Source organism: Macrotis lagotis, chromosome 1 (genome assembly GCF_037893015.1).
Source record: "Macrotis lagotis isolate mMagLag1 chromosome 1, bilby.v1.9.chrom.fasta, whole genome shotgun sequence".
NCBI lineage: Eukaryota > Metazoa > Chordata > Mammalia > Peramelemorphia > Peramelidae > Macrotis > Macrotis lagotis.
Genome location: NC_133658.1, coordinates 42345004 through 42363205, shown reverse-complemented (window position 1 = coordinate 42363205; position 18202 = coordinate 42345004). Strand labels below are relative to the sequence as shown.

The window sequence follows — 18202 nt, the reverse complement described above, 5'->3', positions numbered from 1 at the left end:
CCATCAAAGAAGCCTGGAGAAAGTGGGGGTGGGGTGGGGACTAAAGGGCCAGGATTGAGGGGAGGAAGAAGCTGGATACAGGGGTTTAGACTGAGAACTGAAACTGATGCTGGGCAACTGTCTTAAATAGAAATTTAACCATTATCTATGTTGAATTGTATTATGATTATTATTCATTTTGTTAAACTTTTCCCAATTACAATTTAATCTAGCTCCAGGGCACTCTGCTCTATAGGAACCAAGCTAAACTACAAATCTGCTCCCCTTTCCAGCCTCAGACACTGAAGTGGTACAAGGCAGGAAGGAGGAGTATGCCTCCAACTGGTTGGGACAGTAAACATGTATACTTGTGTTACCTTCTGAAGTGAATATTTCCTTTTAAAAGGGGCAGCTAGGTGGCGCAGTGGATAGAGCACAGGTCCTGCAGTCAGGAGTATCTGAGTTCAAATACACCCTCAGACACTTACTAATATGGCCTTGGGCAAGCCACTTAACCCCATTGCCTTGCAAAAACCTAAAAAAAAGAATTTGATTATTAGTGGATAAAAATAATTAATTCTGATAACTGAGGTGACAAGGTGAAACCATAATGCATAGAATGTTGAACTTGGAATCAGGAACTTTGTGACTTCAAGTCCAGTCTCACCTACTTACTAGCTGTGTGACTCTAGGTAAGTCATTTAATCCTATTTGCCTCAGTTTCTTCATCTGTAAAAGGAACTGGAGAAGAAAATAGTAAACCACTTCAGTATCTTTGCCAAGAAAACCGCAAAATACTAAAGATTTAGACACAACAGAACAACAAATGGAAATCAGATGCAGAGGGTACTTTACACTTGAGGAAATGCCATCTGTTAGGGTTTAAGGTCATTTGCAGAGAGCCTAGGTACCATTGTATCCCTTAAAGTTCCCATAGAACCCTGGGAAAAGAATAAAAATAAAATAGAGCTGGCCTTCTAGGTAAGTGGAGGCCAGGATAATCAGGATTACACCTTTTTTATACCATAATTATTATAGGATTTCATTGCTAGAAGATGGGTAAAAAGATGAGCAGGTCCCTTCCCATCTATCTGGTTCTGATTCCTCATCTGTAACACGAGGGGATTGGATTAGATCATTGCTAAGGTGCCTTCTAGAGCTGAATGCTAGCAACAGTCCTCTAAAGTCTTTTCCAATTCTAACATTCTAATTCTCTGATTCCAAGATTATTGTTCACATCTTTGAAAAAAATGGGAAACATTTATTAAAGGTGGAATCCTGGTTAAAACCAGGTCTACTGCTTCCCAGGCTACTGTTGTGATCCTCATTGTGGCTTCCCACTTTGGTACCACATTGTCTCCTCTGAGGGTTTGTCATAGCCGATGAGAGAGGAAGCAGCTGCCCTCTGTTCCTCGCCCCCACCCCTTCCCTATCTGCAGCTGCTACCAAAAGAGGGGAGCTGTGTTTGTTTTCGGTGTCTGACAGACAGGCAAATGTATTGTAGAAAAAACATTTAGATAGAAATCACAACCCACTGACTGCTAATTACAATACTAAGAAGCAGATCAAATTGGAGAATAATTTTGTTGAAATTACATTTCCTCTTAAGATACTCTAAAGGGAAAGATTCAGACCTTTCCATTTTCCCAGGGATCTCTCTGTCCCCTCTTATTTACAATGATCCTCATGCTTCTCTCTCCTTCTGTTTCTGTCTGTCTCTATGTGTCTCTACCTTATCCTTCTCTCTCCCTGTTCTCTCCCTCTCTCTCTTTTCTCTTCCTCTTTCTCTCTGTATCTTTGTCTCTCTATTTCTTTCTGTCTTTGTCTATCTCCGGCTATCTTTGTCTCTATGTCTCTCTTTTTTGTGTCTGTCTCTCTCTCATCTCTCTGTCTCTGTGTGTGTGTCTGTCTCTGTCTCTGTCTCTCTCTCTCTCTGCCTTAAATTATAAACAGACTACCTGAGCAATAAGCTACACAGAATAAGATAGGTGAGCAGAGTTCAATCAGTGACTTAAAGAAGGCACCTGTCCTTAGCAGCTCATCACTCTTAGCCTACTCCTACTGTCCCTAGTCTAAGAGCTCTTAACCTTTTGGGTGTCATACAGCCCTGTGGCATTCTGGTAAAGTCCATGAGCCCCTTCTCGTTCTCTTTTCTCTGCTCCTCACTTTCCAGACTTCAGCACCATGCCTCAGCTGCTGTCTCATCCTAGAACTTCCCTTAGTACCCGGGGTCTCCTTGCCCGGAGCATCCAAACGGCCTTGGGGCTTTCTCAACCTGGAATATCCTTCTGCCAGGCCAGTGTCCTTTCTCTCAATGGTAAGATACAGGAACTCCATTTTGTAAAATGAGCCAAGCAAGCCAATCTTCATTCCTCTCCCAGATCTGATCCTGACTTTTCCAGTTTCAAAAGCAAGTCCTGGGGCCGCTAGGAGGCACAGTGGATAGAGCACTGGCCCTGGATTCATTCAGGAGGACCTGAGTTCAAATCCAACCTCAGACACTTAAAAATTACCTGTGTGACCTTGGTCACTTAATCCCATTTGCCTTATAAAAAAAAAAAAAAGCAAGTCCTTTGACAGTTACTCTCATACATACACACTTCTTTTTAGCTCAGCTCCCTTTTGTTTGTTTTTCCCTCATTAGAAAGTGTTGAAGGTAATAAGGGGTCCCCTGAAGTCATCTTTTTGAATTGCCATATTTTCCACAAACACTGGACCCAGAGTATACAGGAAGTCCTGAATGTCAGAGCAGGAACCATTTTTAATTTTATTTAGATTTTATAACTCCCACACAACACTGGAATCTGGTAATCACTTGATAACTTCTTTCCTTCCTTACTCAGAATAATATCTTAAATGCACAAAATAAAATACAAAGTACAAAGGAAGGCTAACGCTGAACTGCAATCATAATGTTTTCTAAAATCTCAAGAACCCTAGGTTAAGAATCCCCTGCTTTAGTCCAACAGAGCTCACTTTCATCTAATGATAAAGGAGTAAGGAAGGGGAGGGAGGAGGGAATGTCAATAACCTCAGAAAAACCTAGGGCCAGAATAACCCAGAGAATCATCAAATTTCAGGCAATTTTGAAACACAAAAAATACAAACACCACTTTAAAAGCAAAAACATAAATTTAAGTATAACTGAAGTATATAAACTACATTTTTAGTGCCTACTACAAATCTAAAGTCATTTTGTTAGCTTAGTAACATAAAACTGCATTATGCATTTATGACTTGGTCTGCTCATAAAATAACCATGGTTGGTACATTAAATTTAAAAGCACAGTTTATCCAAAAATAATTACAAGTGTACTAATTGCATTTGCTTTTAAGTGTAGTAAATTTTTTATAAGAATGTAGCTATAAACAAGCCTGTATTTGGAGTAAGAAGACCTGGGTTCAGATTTAGACTCACTTTTAATCTGCATTGAGATTAGTCAAAATAACTGACCTCAGTTCCTCATTTGTAAAATGAAGGAGTTGAAGGCAGTAATCCCTAAGGTTGCTTCCAGCTTTAAATTTATGGTTCTATGATTCCCCATGAACTTTAATGGAATCAAACCCTTGGATTTTGCCAGATTATGAAAAGTAACTAAAAATTCAGAATTTGAAAGTTCCCTGACTTCCACAGGGTGGGGATATCCCCTCACCCAGGCAGATTACAAATTTGTTATTTGCTTGAGAAAGGTTAACTGACTTGCCCAGGGTTGCAAAACTATAAAGGGTAACAAGTCAAAATTTAAAGCCAGATCTGTCTAGATCAATGTCCAAAACTTTCCACTTCTATGCAGCAGTAATATAGTGTAACCTGAGCCCCAAAGCCCACAGGTATGGGAGTCTCCATATCCATAGGAAGACTGGTATCCCAATACATCAAAAGAAGCAGAGAAGAACAAGAGAGGGGTGAGATTTCTTCAGTCTCTGGAGTTTTCTGCCTTCCAACTTTGAGAGAGAAGATAGAGGGCCTTCTGATCCAACTTACTTCAGGTTGCTATAGGGAGGTGAAAAACTGCAAAGAAGCTGGCATGAGAGGGACTGGCAGTCTCCATCATGTCCTTAATCCATAGCTTGCTTATATTAGAGACTTTGGGGGATTTCCTCTTTGGGTAAGACCTAGGACTCTCTTTCACTGAATTATCTTGCTCCAGATGGAATTACTCCTTCACATCTTCTCATGTGCATTCTTTCTCTGATTTCTGTTTTGCTATCCTCTTGAAGAAATTCGTTTCTTTGCTATTTGCTCTGTGTTCGTTTATACATTCCTCCAATTATAATCAGGTGAAATGTGGTTTAAATGTATAGCAGAAACGTCAAAAGTAAACAATTCAATTCAATGATTCAATAAACATTCACCAAGCACCTGCCCTTTGCCCAAACTGCCCTAAGCACAGAAACATAAGAAAAAAAGAAAAACAGTCTCTGTCCTCATGGAGTTTACAATCTCCTAATGCCAAGAAAGAAAGTGAAACCACCCTAGAAAAATACAAAAGAGTATGGGGTGAGTGTACAAAGAAGAGGAAGGTGCATGATCTCTCCCTCCCCCTGACTCAGCATTCTATGGTTGTATTTTGTTGTTGTTCAGTCATTTTAATTGTGTCCAGGTTTTCATGAACCCATTGGGGTTTCATTGGCAAAGAATTTGGAGTGGTTTGCCATTTCCTTCTCCAGCTTATTTTACAGATGAGGAAACTGAGGCAAACAGGGCAAAATGAGTTGCCCAAGGTCACACAGGAATGACTGAAGTTGGACTTGAACTCAAGAAGCTGGATCTCCTGATCTAACCACTGTTCTACCTAGCTGCCCTAATGATTCGATGTATGTGCACCTGTTGTCTTTCAATAACCTTCATTTCATCCCTGCACAACATTTTTCCTTAGGTATTGCTTGGACTTCAGGAGTGCAGTCTGTGTGTGTATGTGTGTGTGTGTGTGTGTGCGTGTGTGTGTTGTGTGCAGGCTAACAAGACTCTGGGGAATGTGTCCTGGACATGATTCCAGACGAGAGACAAGTGGTAAATGAGCTGCCAATTCATCTGTCAAGGTTCCTTCCATCCCAGCCGAAGTCCTTTACTACCTGGAAGGATTTTTGGAAATATCTTGAAGCAGAAGGCCAAGAAAACAGTCCAACCCTGATACTGCAGCCATATCCTAGTGGTCATTTATACAAGACATAGGTGGCTTTAAATCATAATCACTTTAAGAGACATCTTGAGAAAACTGGGCATGGGAGGTCAATTTCCCTCCCCTCTCCTACCTGCATCACACATATTTTCATGCAGACTTTTTTTTTGAATGTGGCTCATTTTTTTCCATATTCTTTCACTAAGGATTAGGGGCAGAATAAGATGCAGGCTGCCCCCTATTGTTAAAAACTGAACATTTTCACCCTAATCTATACTTAAGACAGACCAGATGTATGTGCTTTCCAATCCAATAAACATTTATTAGCATTAGCAAGCAGTCTTAGCTCTCCTGTTCTCAAGGGAAGAGCCCAATGTTGTGGAGCAATGTCCCCATGATGGTGCTTTTACTTACAAAATGTTTCTTTTGCTCCTGAATCTTCCCAAGAATTTTAGGACCTGGGATTGGAGGTGGAAGGTGAGATGTACCCTACCTGGCCCTACAAAGAGGTTGGAGTCTGATAAAGTCCCTCCCCTGGTGATGTTGCTACAATCATTATGTTTGCTAGAGAAAAACAGTCTCCCCCCCCCCCCACTTCCCTACCATTTCCTCTTTGCTGCATTCTTCCTCCCTCTGTCTATCAATCGTTTAGATTTATTCAATTTATAAATTCGGGTTCTTTCCCATAGGGCATCAAACCCCAGCCAAACAATTAAAAATCCAATTAAAATGTTCTTAAAGTCACAGGAACAACAGAGCCATAGGAGATGTATTTAATTACCCATTAGTTTATATTGGCAGAGTGAGGGAAGTAGGGTGGGAATGGGTCTTAGCTTCAAGCCCTGATGATCAGTCAGCCACAGCAGGGGTGTCAGTGTGAGAGGAGAGTTTGAAAGACTTCAAAATCCCTTCTGAGGTTTCTTCAAAGTGTAATTCTGGGCAGAGTGGGTAGGACCACATTAGTTGTTTGGTCAGAGTGATTATCCTAAACCACAGGTCTGACCATATCATTCTCAATCCAATAAACTCCAATAACTCACTACTAGCTCCGAGATCAGGTATAAAAATCCTTATGTCATTTCAAACCCTTCATAAGCTGGTCACTTTCTACCTTTCCAATCTTGCTTTACCTTTCTTCCTTTTACAAATTCTGTAATCCAAAGACATTGAGCTAATTGTTCCTCTCAAAAGACCTTCCATCTCCCAATTCTAAGCTGTCCTCCCTGCCTAGAATGTTCTCCCTCCTTAACCCTTAGCTTCCCTGACTTTCTTCAAATCTCAGATAAAATTCCACCTTCTTCAAGACTTTCCTAGTACCCCTTAATCTTAGCTCTATCCGTCTGAGATCTCCACGTTATTCTGTTATGAATTTGGACAGTCTTTGAGAGACAGTGAACGATAGAAGAGCCCATGAGATCGCAAAGAGTTGGACACAACTGATCGATAACAACAAATATCACACTTGTATATAGTTGCTTTCATATGTTCTCTTCACTAGACTATGAGCTCCTTGAGAGGAAGTATTGGGTTTGGGGAGTGGCAGTGATGGTGGTGGTGATGGTAGTGGTGGTGCTTGTGATAAGGGGGAGTGTGATAGGGGTGGTGAATGGTAGTGATTGTGGTGATGATGATGATGGTGGTGGAGGTGATGGCGGTGGTAATAGGGGTGGTGATGGGGATGGTGGGGATGGCGGTGGTAGTGATGGTGGTCTTTCATTGTATTCTCAACCTTAACCCAGTGTTTGGCATTTAGAAGAGGCTTAATGATTGTCACTGACTGACAAACTTGGTATGCGTTATCTATCTCTACTAATTAAAACTAGAATGGACCATCACCTAAAGGGAAGGTCATAGCGAATGATCCTTTTTAGCAATTTATAAAGTCATCTTTTTAGACACAGATGAATTTCTCTCTGAATTTGTAAAAGAATATGATCCTTACCAGTGAAATCACAGATAATCGCTACATATTGCTAGGGTACTTGGTTTACAGAGAAAGGCCTCGAATTCATAGTCAAAATATCTGGGGGCGGCTAGGTGGCTCAGTGGATAAAGCACCGGCCCTGGAGTCAGGAGTGTCTGAGTTCAAATCCAGCCTCAGACACTTGACAATTACCTAGCTGTGGGGCCTTGGGCAAGCCACTTAAACCCATTTGCCTTGCAAAAACCTTAAAAAAAAAAACAAGAAAAAAAGGAACAAAATATCTGGCTTGAAATCTCAGCTCTGCCACTGATTACTTGGTGATCTTGGACAGAATTTGATCTTCATGAGCCTTAACAGTGGAGGCTAGGGGGAGAGATACACCTATTAGCTCAGGCCAATAGCATTGGAGAAGAAACACTCCACCCCTCTACCTCTCAGGGGTAGTCCTAGAACCTGGCAGGAGAGATGTGGTGACCTGGTTCAGTGGTCATGAGCTCCAAGAATACTTACTACATGAATATAATCCGAAGTGGTGATTCCATCACAAAATAGCCTAAAAGTCAAACAGATAAATCCTAATCTAACCACACTCTTTGCAGATAGGCAGTATACACCCTTCTCAATGGGTTGCAATCAAAGTTCTAAAGAAATGCCTATCTTCTAGTAACCTTATCAGGATGTTGGGGGACTCTCAGTATCCACAGTCATACATTAAGAGCAACATCTGAATTTCTCTTTTGTCCTTATTATTAAGTACACATTTTGTCCCTCTCAGACCATGTAGTCTTGAATCCAGTTCCATTCAATCCAGTCAACATTAGGTCCTTACTATGCTAGGCACTGCGTGAAGTAGTCTCTGACTTCAAAGAGTTTGCATTCTACTTGGGGAAGGGCAATCGTGCCACCTATGCAGATGAATACAGAGTATATTAAAATTATATGGAGGAAGGTCAAGAGGGGGAAAGCACTAGCAACAGGGGAGATCAGAAGAACCCCAAGTTGGAAGTAGCACCTGAGTTAGAGTTGGGAATGAACAAAGGAGGAAGGAAGGGAGGAAGGAAGGAAGGAAGGGAGGGAGGGAGGGAGGGAGAGAGAGAGGGAGGGAGGGAGGAAGGAAGGAAGGAAGGAAGGAAGGAAGGAAGGAAGGAAGGAAGGAAGGAAGGAAGGAAGGAAGGAAGGGAGGGAGGGAGGGAGGAAGGGAGGGAGGGAGGGAGGAAGGGGAATAGAGGAAAGGAGGGAGAGATGGGAGGAAGAAAGAAGAAGGAAAGGAGGGAGGGAGAGAGGAAAGAAGAAAAAAGGGAAGGGAACGAAGCAGAGAAGGGTGGAGAAGGGAGGGAGGGAGGAAAGAAGGAAGAAAGGAAGGAGGAAGGGAAGGAGGGGGAGAGAAGAAGGAGGGAAAGAGAAGAAAGGAAGATGGGTAGGAGGGGGAGAGAGAAAAACAAGGAGAAAGAAAAAAGGAATAAAGGAAAGGGAGAGAGGGAGGGAAGAGGGATGAAAGGGGGAAGGAGGCAGAGAGGATAGAGGAAGAAAGGGAGACGAAGGAAGAAAGGAAAGGAGAGAAGAAAGAGAAGGGAAGGAAAGAGAGACAAGGATAGTGGGAGGGGGAAACAAGTATTTATTTAGCATCTGCTATGTGGCAGGCACTAATCTTTGAATGCTTTACAAACGTTATAGCATTTGATGCTCACAATTGCCCAAGGAGCCAGATGCACCTATGATTCCCATTTTACAGTTTGAAAACTGAGACAAACATAGAGGAGAAATAAGGAAGGCATGCAGTCCAGATACAGGAGATCAACTGGGCAAAGGCAGGAGTAGGAAGGTTGGGTGAGAGGCCCGGCTAGCTAGAGAGAGAGAGAGAGAGAGAGAGAGAGAGAGAGAGAGAAGGCAAAAGGAGGTTGCAGATGGTGTTAAATGCTAAGTTGAGAGCTTATGTTGTATCTTAGAGGCAAGAGAGGTCACTGAAGATTTTGGGAAAGAATAAGGGCAGATTTGTATGATCAGTTATAGCTATGCAAGATGAGTATTGTTGGGAATGTTCTGGTTAAATGATGGTCCAGTTGTTTGGTAAAAAATAAAAGTGGAATAGTGTGTTTCTTCACCACTTCAGGCCCATCATGATCAGCGAATACTTGATGACCAACAAAGTGACCACAAATGTCTATTTAAAATGTCTTCAGCTTGTTCCTACTTTCTTGAACTCAGAATGCAATAACACCACTGGGGATGGGTCATTGATTTCTTTCTGGGACAGAATCTATCTTACCACTTTCCTCAATATGCCCCCACAGCATGACTGACTGGCCCTTTTTCCCCTAAAATCTTCCAAAGCAATTGATGTGTTCCTTCTCTCCTGACTGTGGGCTCCTTTCATCCTTTAAGCCTTTTCTGCTAAGGTAATAAACATTTATCTCAGAGCCCCTTCTTCAGGTGTCAATATTTGGCTAGAAGTATTTTTTTTCCTCTCTCTGAAAACTAAAAAAGCTGAAAAGGAATTGGCACATCTCATCTCCCAAGTGAGCTAGGGTTAGTTTGAAGCTGCTGAAATATTGAAGGAAAATGAGATTAATTTAGACAAGCCCCAGGCTTTATCAAAATCCTTCAGACTGTCTCAGGAAGGAAATGGAGCTCTCATTTCCCCTCCATCCCCAGCTTTCTCTCTCCCTTGGATCCGATCTCTCTCAAGCACGGTACTGCTCCAACTCTCACAAACTAAAATCCCCCTGAGGGGAGGATATATCTACTCACAGTCAGAGGTGAAGACAGCATATATTCTCGTGGGCATTTCTGGGCTTTATATCTGGAAGGGAACTTAGAAATCGTCGGGGTCAGTCCTAAAGAAAGGGTTGAAATAATTTATTAAAAATTAAACAAATGAGTGTTAATGTGTCATCACACTCACCTCAATAAGTATTTGCCAAGGCCCAATTCTAAGCCCCAATATCTCTATTAGCACAAAGTGATTTGCATAGTAGTCCCAATTTTCATTTTAAAAAATTGAGACTGGAGAATATAAAGTATTTTCCTTACCTAGCAAGTATCTGAGGTAGGAATGGGTAACTTGGGAGGTAGGTACCATTTTTATCTTCGTTTTACAGTTGAGGAAACTGAGGCAGACAGAAGTAAAGTGACTTGCCCAGGGTCACACAACTGGTAAATGTCTAAGCCTAGATTTTAATTCTGGTCATTCTTAAAAGGCAAGGACTATTTCTTTTGCATTTTTGCATCCCTAGCACCCAGTATAGTGTTGTATATTTACTAGGTCTTTAATAAATGCATGTTGGGTCAGGCTTGAAGCACTAGAATGGTTTAGCTTAGCTGAGTGTGGTGTGGCCTGACTGGGTTCACATCTACATAAATATCAACAATATATAATTATGATAAGCAAACTGAAACAAACTATATCCATTATAGAAGATGGCAGAGAATCACAAAAACATAAAATATCTGAGCTGAAAGTGACCTCAGAGGCCTTCTAGTTCAATCTCTTCTTATTATAATTGAGGATATTGAATCCTAAAAATGGGAAGTGACTTGCTCAGGGTTACACAGGGAGTTAAGGACAGACCTTTGACTGGAACAAACGTTTCCCGAATCATAGTCCAGCACTGTTTCCACAGTCCCATGATATGTTAATACTGACACATTCATCTTTCCATCTTACCTAAGATGAAAGAAGGAGAAGATAAACAATCTAAGTTTCCCCATGAAAAAGGTCAGTAACTTGGCCAAAGGATGGTTTTCCAGTTGGGGAAGCTATGATAAAGTACACAAGTCACAGTTTCCAGGCCAAGAACCCCACCCTATTTCCTCTTTCTAAAGAGCACTTCATCATCAGGATGGAACTTGATACAGATTGCCTGAAAACGCCGACAGAACTAAATAATGGAGTAGTTGAGTTATTCATAATTTATTGAACATGCCTACTGTACTGAATATCATGGAATACCATGTCTATCTTCTAAATTCAGTTCTGGATCCTAGTTAATAGGAGCCCTAAGAATGATTGCCTTACTTCATTAACAGGAAAAATAGTTAAGAGAAGCCATTAGGAAGAGAGTTATCTGGCATCAAGATGAATTAAAGATGCTAGAGGAAAAGATTCTATCATTGGATGTTTCTGCACAACATAACATGAAGGAAGCAAACTTGATTTTTAAAAAGAAATTATACAACTCATTTCTGGATCAGAGAAACTGTGTGTGTGTGTTTGTGTGTGTGTGTGTGTGTGTAGCTTCATCTTGTCTCTTCACAAATCACACTGATGGGCTGGAGTCTCTCCTTCACATTTGAAACCTGGGAGCTTAGATCCTGGTTCCACCTTTTACTAGCTGGCAAAGTCACTGAACCTTTCATGCACTCAGTTCCATCATCTGTAAAATGGGAGTAATGATACTTTTATTGGGGGTGGCTAGGTGGTCCAGTGGATAGAACATTGGTCCTGAAGTCAGGAGGACCTGAGTTCAAACAGAAATATTGAAGGAAAGACATTTAATAATTACCTAGCTGTATGGTTGTGGGCAAGTCACTTAACCCCACTGCACTGCAAAAATAAATAAACTAAAAAAAATTAAACTTTAAAAAAATCCAACTCCCAGGGCTGCCCAAAACAATATATGGAATAATAATTATAGCTAGTATTTATATAGCTCTTTAAGATCTGACAAGCACTTTTTTAAAAGTTGCTTTATGGGGTGGCTAAGTGGTACAGTGGATAGAGCACTGGCCCTGGAGTCAGGAGGACCTGAGTTCAAATCTGGCCTCAGATACATAATAATTACCTAGCTGTGTGGCCTTGGGCAAGCCACTTAACCCCACTGCCTTGAAAAAACTAAAAAAAAAGTTGCTTTATTTTGGTCCTCAAAAAGGGGGACTTGAGTTCAAATCTGCCTCAGATACTTAATAATTACCTAGCTGAGTGACCTTGGCAAGTCACTTAATTCCATTGCCTTGCAAAAACCAAATTTAAAAAAAAGAACCTGTGAAATAAGTGTTATTATTTTTCCATTTACAGTTGAGGAAACTGAGACACAAAGAGGTTAAATGACTCGCCTATGATCACACAAAGCTATCTGATGCAGAATTTGATCTCAGGTCTTCTTGAATTTGAATCCAGAACTTTTGGTATTGTAGGACCTATCTTCTTAGTACTATATAAATATAAGTTGCTATCTTTATCATTATTATCATCATCATTTGTTTAATGGAAGAAAAACAAGTTACATTTTGGCAAAATAAAAATAAGGAAAACAAACTCAAGGGCAGCACATGTTCCTTCTGTCTACCCAAATCCTTTTGGGTGCACCCAGGTACCTGATCTCATTAGAAGACCAGAAGAACAGATGGAAACATCAAAGGGGTTAATGGCCACTAGTTCATGACCCAATTCAACTTGGTCCCGATGCTAACCATGCTGGCAATGATTATGACATTGAAATCAGAGAACTTTGACTTCAGGTGGAGAATAAGTATCCAAGGCCATGTGAAGCTTCTATAAGTACAACATGTTATATAAGAAAAGTAAATCGTATCAGAAACAGATTTTCTTAAAACAAAAGGGAGAGCAGAGAAAAGAGATAGTGGGATAATCAAATAATGAAATTTCATTTATCTGCATTAATAAACAGGAATAGTGGCAGAGAAAATATTTTAAGACACCCCAAAAGAATATCTAAACTACTCCCTATCAGTAATGCCACCAAGATTAGAAATCTGGTCGAACAAAGAGGAGGAAGAATGAGGAAGGGAAAAAAAACAACCTAAAATAAGGAGTTTGCTGCAGTCAAAACTACCTGAAATTTCATCTGTTCAATACAAATATGCTTGTGTAGGGGTGTTTGTGTGTGAGTGTGTGTGTGTGTGTGTGTGTGTGTGTGTGTGTGTGTGTGTGCAGGCAAGCTCCCCCACTTTGTGTGGAGTTTCATATTGCCTATTAACAAGTCTCACTGGAAGGACGTTTATGGACCTGAATATCTACTTTACACATGGAAGCCTGAGAGTCTAGATCCCAAATCCACCTTTTATTATGCTCGGTACTATATGCAATGCAATTTAAATATGCAGTTCTTTGCCCTCAAGGAGCTTCCAGTTTAGTAGCAGAGATAAGACCTGTATGCAAATAATTACAGCATGATATTAAAAAGAATAAATGCATAACCAGAGTTTAAAGGGTCATGAGAATTTATAATTATGTTTATGTGCACATGTAATTGATGAATTCCCACACGAAGACCCTCACATAGTTGTTATTCCTTCATGGGTACAAAGGAGAGTTGTAGTATTTATTACCCACATGTTCTTAATTTAAGATCAGGCCTAATCCCAGAACAGGTGTGATCACAACTCATATTTACTGATTTTTTTCCATGTAAACATTTCTTTATTAGTCATTTTGACCAAGAAGACTCAAATAAAAGGAAAAAGAAAAGGAAAGAAAAGAAAGTGAAAATAGCATGCTTCAGTCTCTATTCAAACAATATCAGTTCTTTCTCTGGAGCAAGAGAGTAAACTTTACCATGAGTCCTTTGGGTCCTGGATCATGGTATTGCTGAGAATAGCTAAATCATTCAAGTCTTCATTTCACAATATTACTTTTACTTGTATACAATGTCCTCCTGGTTATGCTCACTTCATTTTGCATCAGTTCATGTAAATCTTTCCAGGCTTTTCTGAAATCACCCTGCTTGTCATTTCTTATAACATAATACTATTTAATCATAAAATATATATCATTATTTAGCCATTCCCCAATTGATGGGCATCCCTTTGATTTCCTATTCTTAGCTACCACAAAAAGAGCTTCTCAAAATATTTTTGTATAAATAGGTCCTGTTCCCTTTTTGTCTTTTTTGGGGATATAGACCTTTAGTGGCATTACTAGATCAAAGGGCATGCAGAGTTTTATACTTTAGACAAAGTTCCAAATTGCTCTCCAGAATGATATATCCACTGATTCTTCTCTCAGAAATGAACTTCTGTATTTTTGTAAATAAAGGATAAAACCAGGGAATGAAATCAGTTTCCACACCAGTAAAGATCATTTCAGGACTTATAAAACCTAGTTCTTCACTTCCACCCATTACAAAGTCCCATGGAGCTGCTAACAATTCAATATTCATAAATATGCAACAGCAGGATTCATTTCATTTAATAATGAATCCAAAAACTTATCCAAGTCTTTGGCTTGCACTCATTCTTAGAGCCCTGCAACTGCCACATCTTTATCTGTTATGTCAATTCTTTTGCAACCTTTTGTCTGATGAGTGGCAAATCATTAATTTCTGATCTTTTCCCCTTTCCTGCTAAGCCATCAGCCTAAGCAAGGTAAAGCCATTTTCATAGTTCAGCATCCTGGACAGTTTCTATGAGTTTCTCCATCTCAAGGATCTAAACAGGATTTTCATCATCTCAAGTACTTTTAAAAGTTAATAACTTGGGTTGTAGATACTAGAACAATTTGTAAAAAAGTAATCTGAGGGTAAATCTATTAAAGTTTGTGTATCATATTACATAGAGGTACATAATGCATTCTTATTTCAGATCCTGTGACAAATGAATAATGGCAAATATAGTAATGTCTTTGATGGTGAATAAAATTAAAACCCATAACCACCAGCAAAAAGAAAATTCAATCTGCCATCAAATGTCATTTAAAACCATTTCTGTATTCCATCTGCAATCTAAGTTTTAAAATTTTTTAAAGGCAAAAGTTTAAACATTGAAGAAAAACATTGTAGAAAGACAGATATCACTTGGCTTTGCCTGTGGATTTTTTGGAGAGCAGAAATTGAGGTGCATGTGGGGAAACAAGAAGGAGAAACATGTCGAGTTGTGATGTTCCACCTTTTCTTCCTATCCTTTAGTCCTTGTCACTTTTTTTCCTTCTGTCTTTCCTCTTATCTCTGTCTTCTTGCATTACATGAGGTAGAAAATAGGTTACTGACAGATGACTTTGAAACATAAAAAAAGAATGTTGCAAGAACTATTTCGTATTTTAAGAATCTGCTGCCCCATTCCTAGGTAGGGTCAGTGGCTTCTAGGTGAAGGAGTAGAGGGGACATCTGAAATTCCCAGTACCTTCATGGCTTTGTGAATGAGCTCTGGCACTTCAGTCTCCACACTTGTACATATCTAGCATGACCACTGGAAACCTGGTGACAAGGCAAAATGAGCAGTCTTTCTTCATCTCTTCCTATAGTCAAAGCAGTGATGGATGTAGCCAGAGTCTGAAGTGAAGGGGCATTTTATTGCCATGGAGATAAGTCTTCCTACTGAGATTAGCACAAGAAAACAAACATGAAATTGTTTTGTCTTTTGAAAAAAAAGTCATTTTCTTTAAGGAAATGACAATGGTTTGGTTATTGTAAAAGAAATTTATCTCCTATAGAGCATTACATGAAATAGGAAACAGGCTAAGGATAAATGTTATGTTGCAGATATGACTTTATTTCACAATGATCCACTGTGACACTATTAGCTTCAGGCGATGTCTTTAGAAGAGAGGGAAGGAAGGAGTTTCTATACCACCTGTGAGATTTGAGATTAACAGTCTGTGTCTACATCTTGTACCTCTTCAGATCTTGCCTTTAAAACAACATAATAAGAAAATAGAATGGGGGGGGGGTGACTAGGTGGCGCAGTGGATAAAGCACCGGCTCTGGAGTCAGGAGTAACTGGGTTCGCAACATAAATAAATAATTAAATGAATGAATGAATAAGTGAATAAATAAATAAATAAATGAATGAATAAACAAATAAATAAACAAAGAATGAATAGATAGATAGATAGATAGATAAATGAATAGATAAATGAATAAATAATAAAATCTATATAAGAAAATAGAATGCAAAAATGGGAAAAGGCTAACAGGATGCCTTCCACTTGAACTTGGATCATAGAGCAAGATGAGCACAGATGATTTAGAGTTTAAAATAGTATTAATATATACACTCACTTCTTAGAGAAAAAGAGCTCCAGAAATAAAATATGAGATTGTGATTTGTACTCTGACCCTTCCTTCCATTCCCCATACACAAATGCACACAGCTCACTTATCTAACCAGTCCCAAACTTTATATTTAATCAAGCACCATCTGGTCATCTTCTTGCATGAATTACCCGATTCTCCCATCTCAACTTTCTACTTTTTTCTGAAAAAACATAATCAAATCTATACTATCTCATACTTCTGAAAAGAGTATGACAATCAAGTAACCATTGTTCCATTTACCATTTTTTTTGACTTGCTGACATCCTTTGACTTTTTGACATCCTTTCCTGGACACTATTTTCCTATTTCTATGTTCTCTTCCCTCATTAGAATATAAACTGCTTTTATCTTTGAATTCCCAGGGTTTAGCACAGTGTCTGGCATATGGTGAGTAATAATTATAGTCAGTTCACCAGCTTATTGGTTCAAGTTCTGGAGGGTGGAGTCAGAAAGCCCTGAGTTCAAGTGCTGTCTCAGAAACTTACTAGCTATGTGCTCATGAGCAAGTCACCTAACCTTTCCCAGTCTCAGTGTCCTCATCTGTAAAATGAAAGTAGTCATAGCACCTGCATTACAGGATTCTTGTGAATAATATAGGAGACAACATTTGTAAAGTATTATATAAAAGTTAGCTATGATTACCAGTGTTTTTCATTTATTCATTCCTTATTTCCTTGCCATCTGACTGTTCTTGCTTTATCAAATAATGACCAAAATTAGCACAAGCATCAGAAATGTGGCATTGGGAGCCGAATATTTGGCTCTTTGGGGGGTTGCTGTTTTTGAAAGTCATTGATTCTTCCCCCTTTTCTCCCTCCTCCTCTCCAGCATTAGAATTTATAACCCACAACTTCAGAGAATTTAAATCTCCATGCCCAAGTATAATCAGAAACTTCTCTCTTCTCCTGGCCAACCTCCAAACTCCAACTCAATTGGGAATCTTGGCTAGGGTTATATCTCAAAGTAGTGGCTTGGCTGTCTCATTTTTTGATCAAGAGATTTAACTAATGCCTCCAGGAGGATAGAAGTTGCTGAGAAAATGAAGGCTCGGGCTGCTCCACCTGGGCATGTTATTTGTTCTCCTCTTCCTATCAGATTTCCCTGACTTCTGGCCAGTATTCTTTCTCATAGTATCTTTGCCTGAGTCAGGTAGATTACATCTTTGCTCAGGAAAGCACATCTTGCATTTTGGGCCAATGATGAGTATTCATAAACCCTATATAACCCCTAATAACTGGTCAGGGAAGAGAGGCCAGACTTCAATCCTACCAGTCTGTCTAATCCTACTGGGTGCCTGGTTCCTGGTGCACATTTACATCTTACTTTCTGGTCTCATGATTGCTATTAGGAACTCTACAATTCCTGTTATTCGACCTTGGCCTTTACTATGATTAAATCTGCTGTCTCCACTGTTTTCCCCAGAGAATATCCAGTGCCTTGTCAAGAGAATCCAACTCATCCTAGGACCACATTGGCATTCACCACCTACATCTTTTTCATACAATTTTTAAAAAGAAAATCCCCCTCCCCCAAATACCAACCTTTGAATATTTTGATTATCAGCAACTCACAGAAGCTCCTCAGATGGTTTGGCCAGAATAGTTAAAGAAAGCCAATATCTCTTGTAAGCAAGGAAGGTTTAAAGAACTATGAATTAATCTGAGCAAGCTTTTCAAAGAGGGTTCTTAACCTGGTATCCCTGAACTTTCAAAAAATATTTTGATAATTGTATTTTACTTTGTAATACTATGTTTTTTATACTTTTAAAAACATTATGATGAGGAGTTTATAGGCAACACTGAACTGACAAAATGATTTATCACACACAAAACACAAACACACACACACACACACACACACACTCCAGTTTTGGAGAGAAATTAACAGTGAACAATAACTTTTGGAACACAAACTGGACCTGGTTTTGAAAAACACAACCCCTGCAAAAATTGATTGTTCATATCTATGTTTTGCTTTTATTTTCCAGACTGCAGTCACTACAGCAGCAGCATTACCACCATTCCAGAAGCAATTTACCTGTATAATTTCCCCTCTTATTACAACAAATTACCTCTTGCCTGGACCAAGATAACCTTCCCCAACTCCCCTCTTCATACTTTCTGGATAGTCACCCTGAATAGACCAATTTTTGTTTATGCTTAGTGACTCTTTCTTCTCACTTTCTT

General features: G+C 39.5%; 1 protein-coding gene across 2 annotated transcripts in view; it reads right to left on the bottom strand.

The window, feature by feature from the left end:
* Positions 1-18202, bottom strand: part of HYDIN (HYDIN axonemal central pair apparatus protein) — a 509309-nt gene that overhangs the window by 432086 nt on the left and 59021 nt on the right. The window contains exons 2-4 of one of the 2 annotated variants that reach the window (XM_074199124.1): positions 15103-15296; positions 10595-10690; positions 9775-9860 (exon numbers count right to left, since the gene is read on the bottom strand). The gene's annotated coding sequence lies outside the window, so the exon portion shown is untranslated. The remainder of the gene's footprint in view (positions 1-9774; positions 9861-10594; positions 10691-15102; positions 15297-18202) is intronic. The other variant, XM_074199133.1, reaches the window with a different exon arrangement.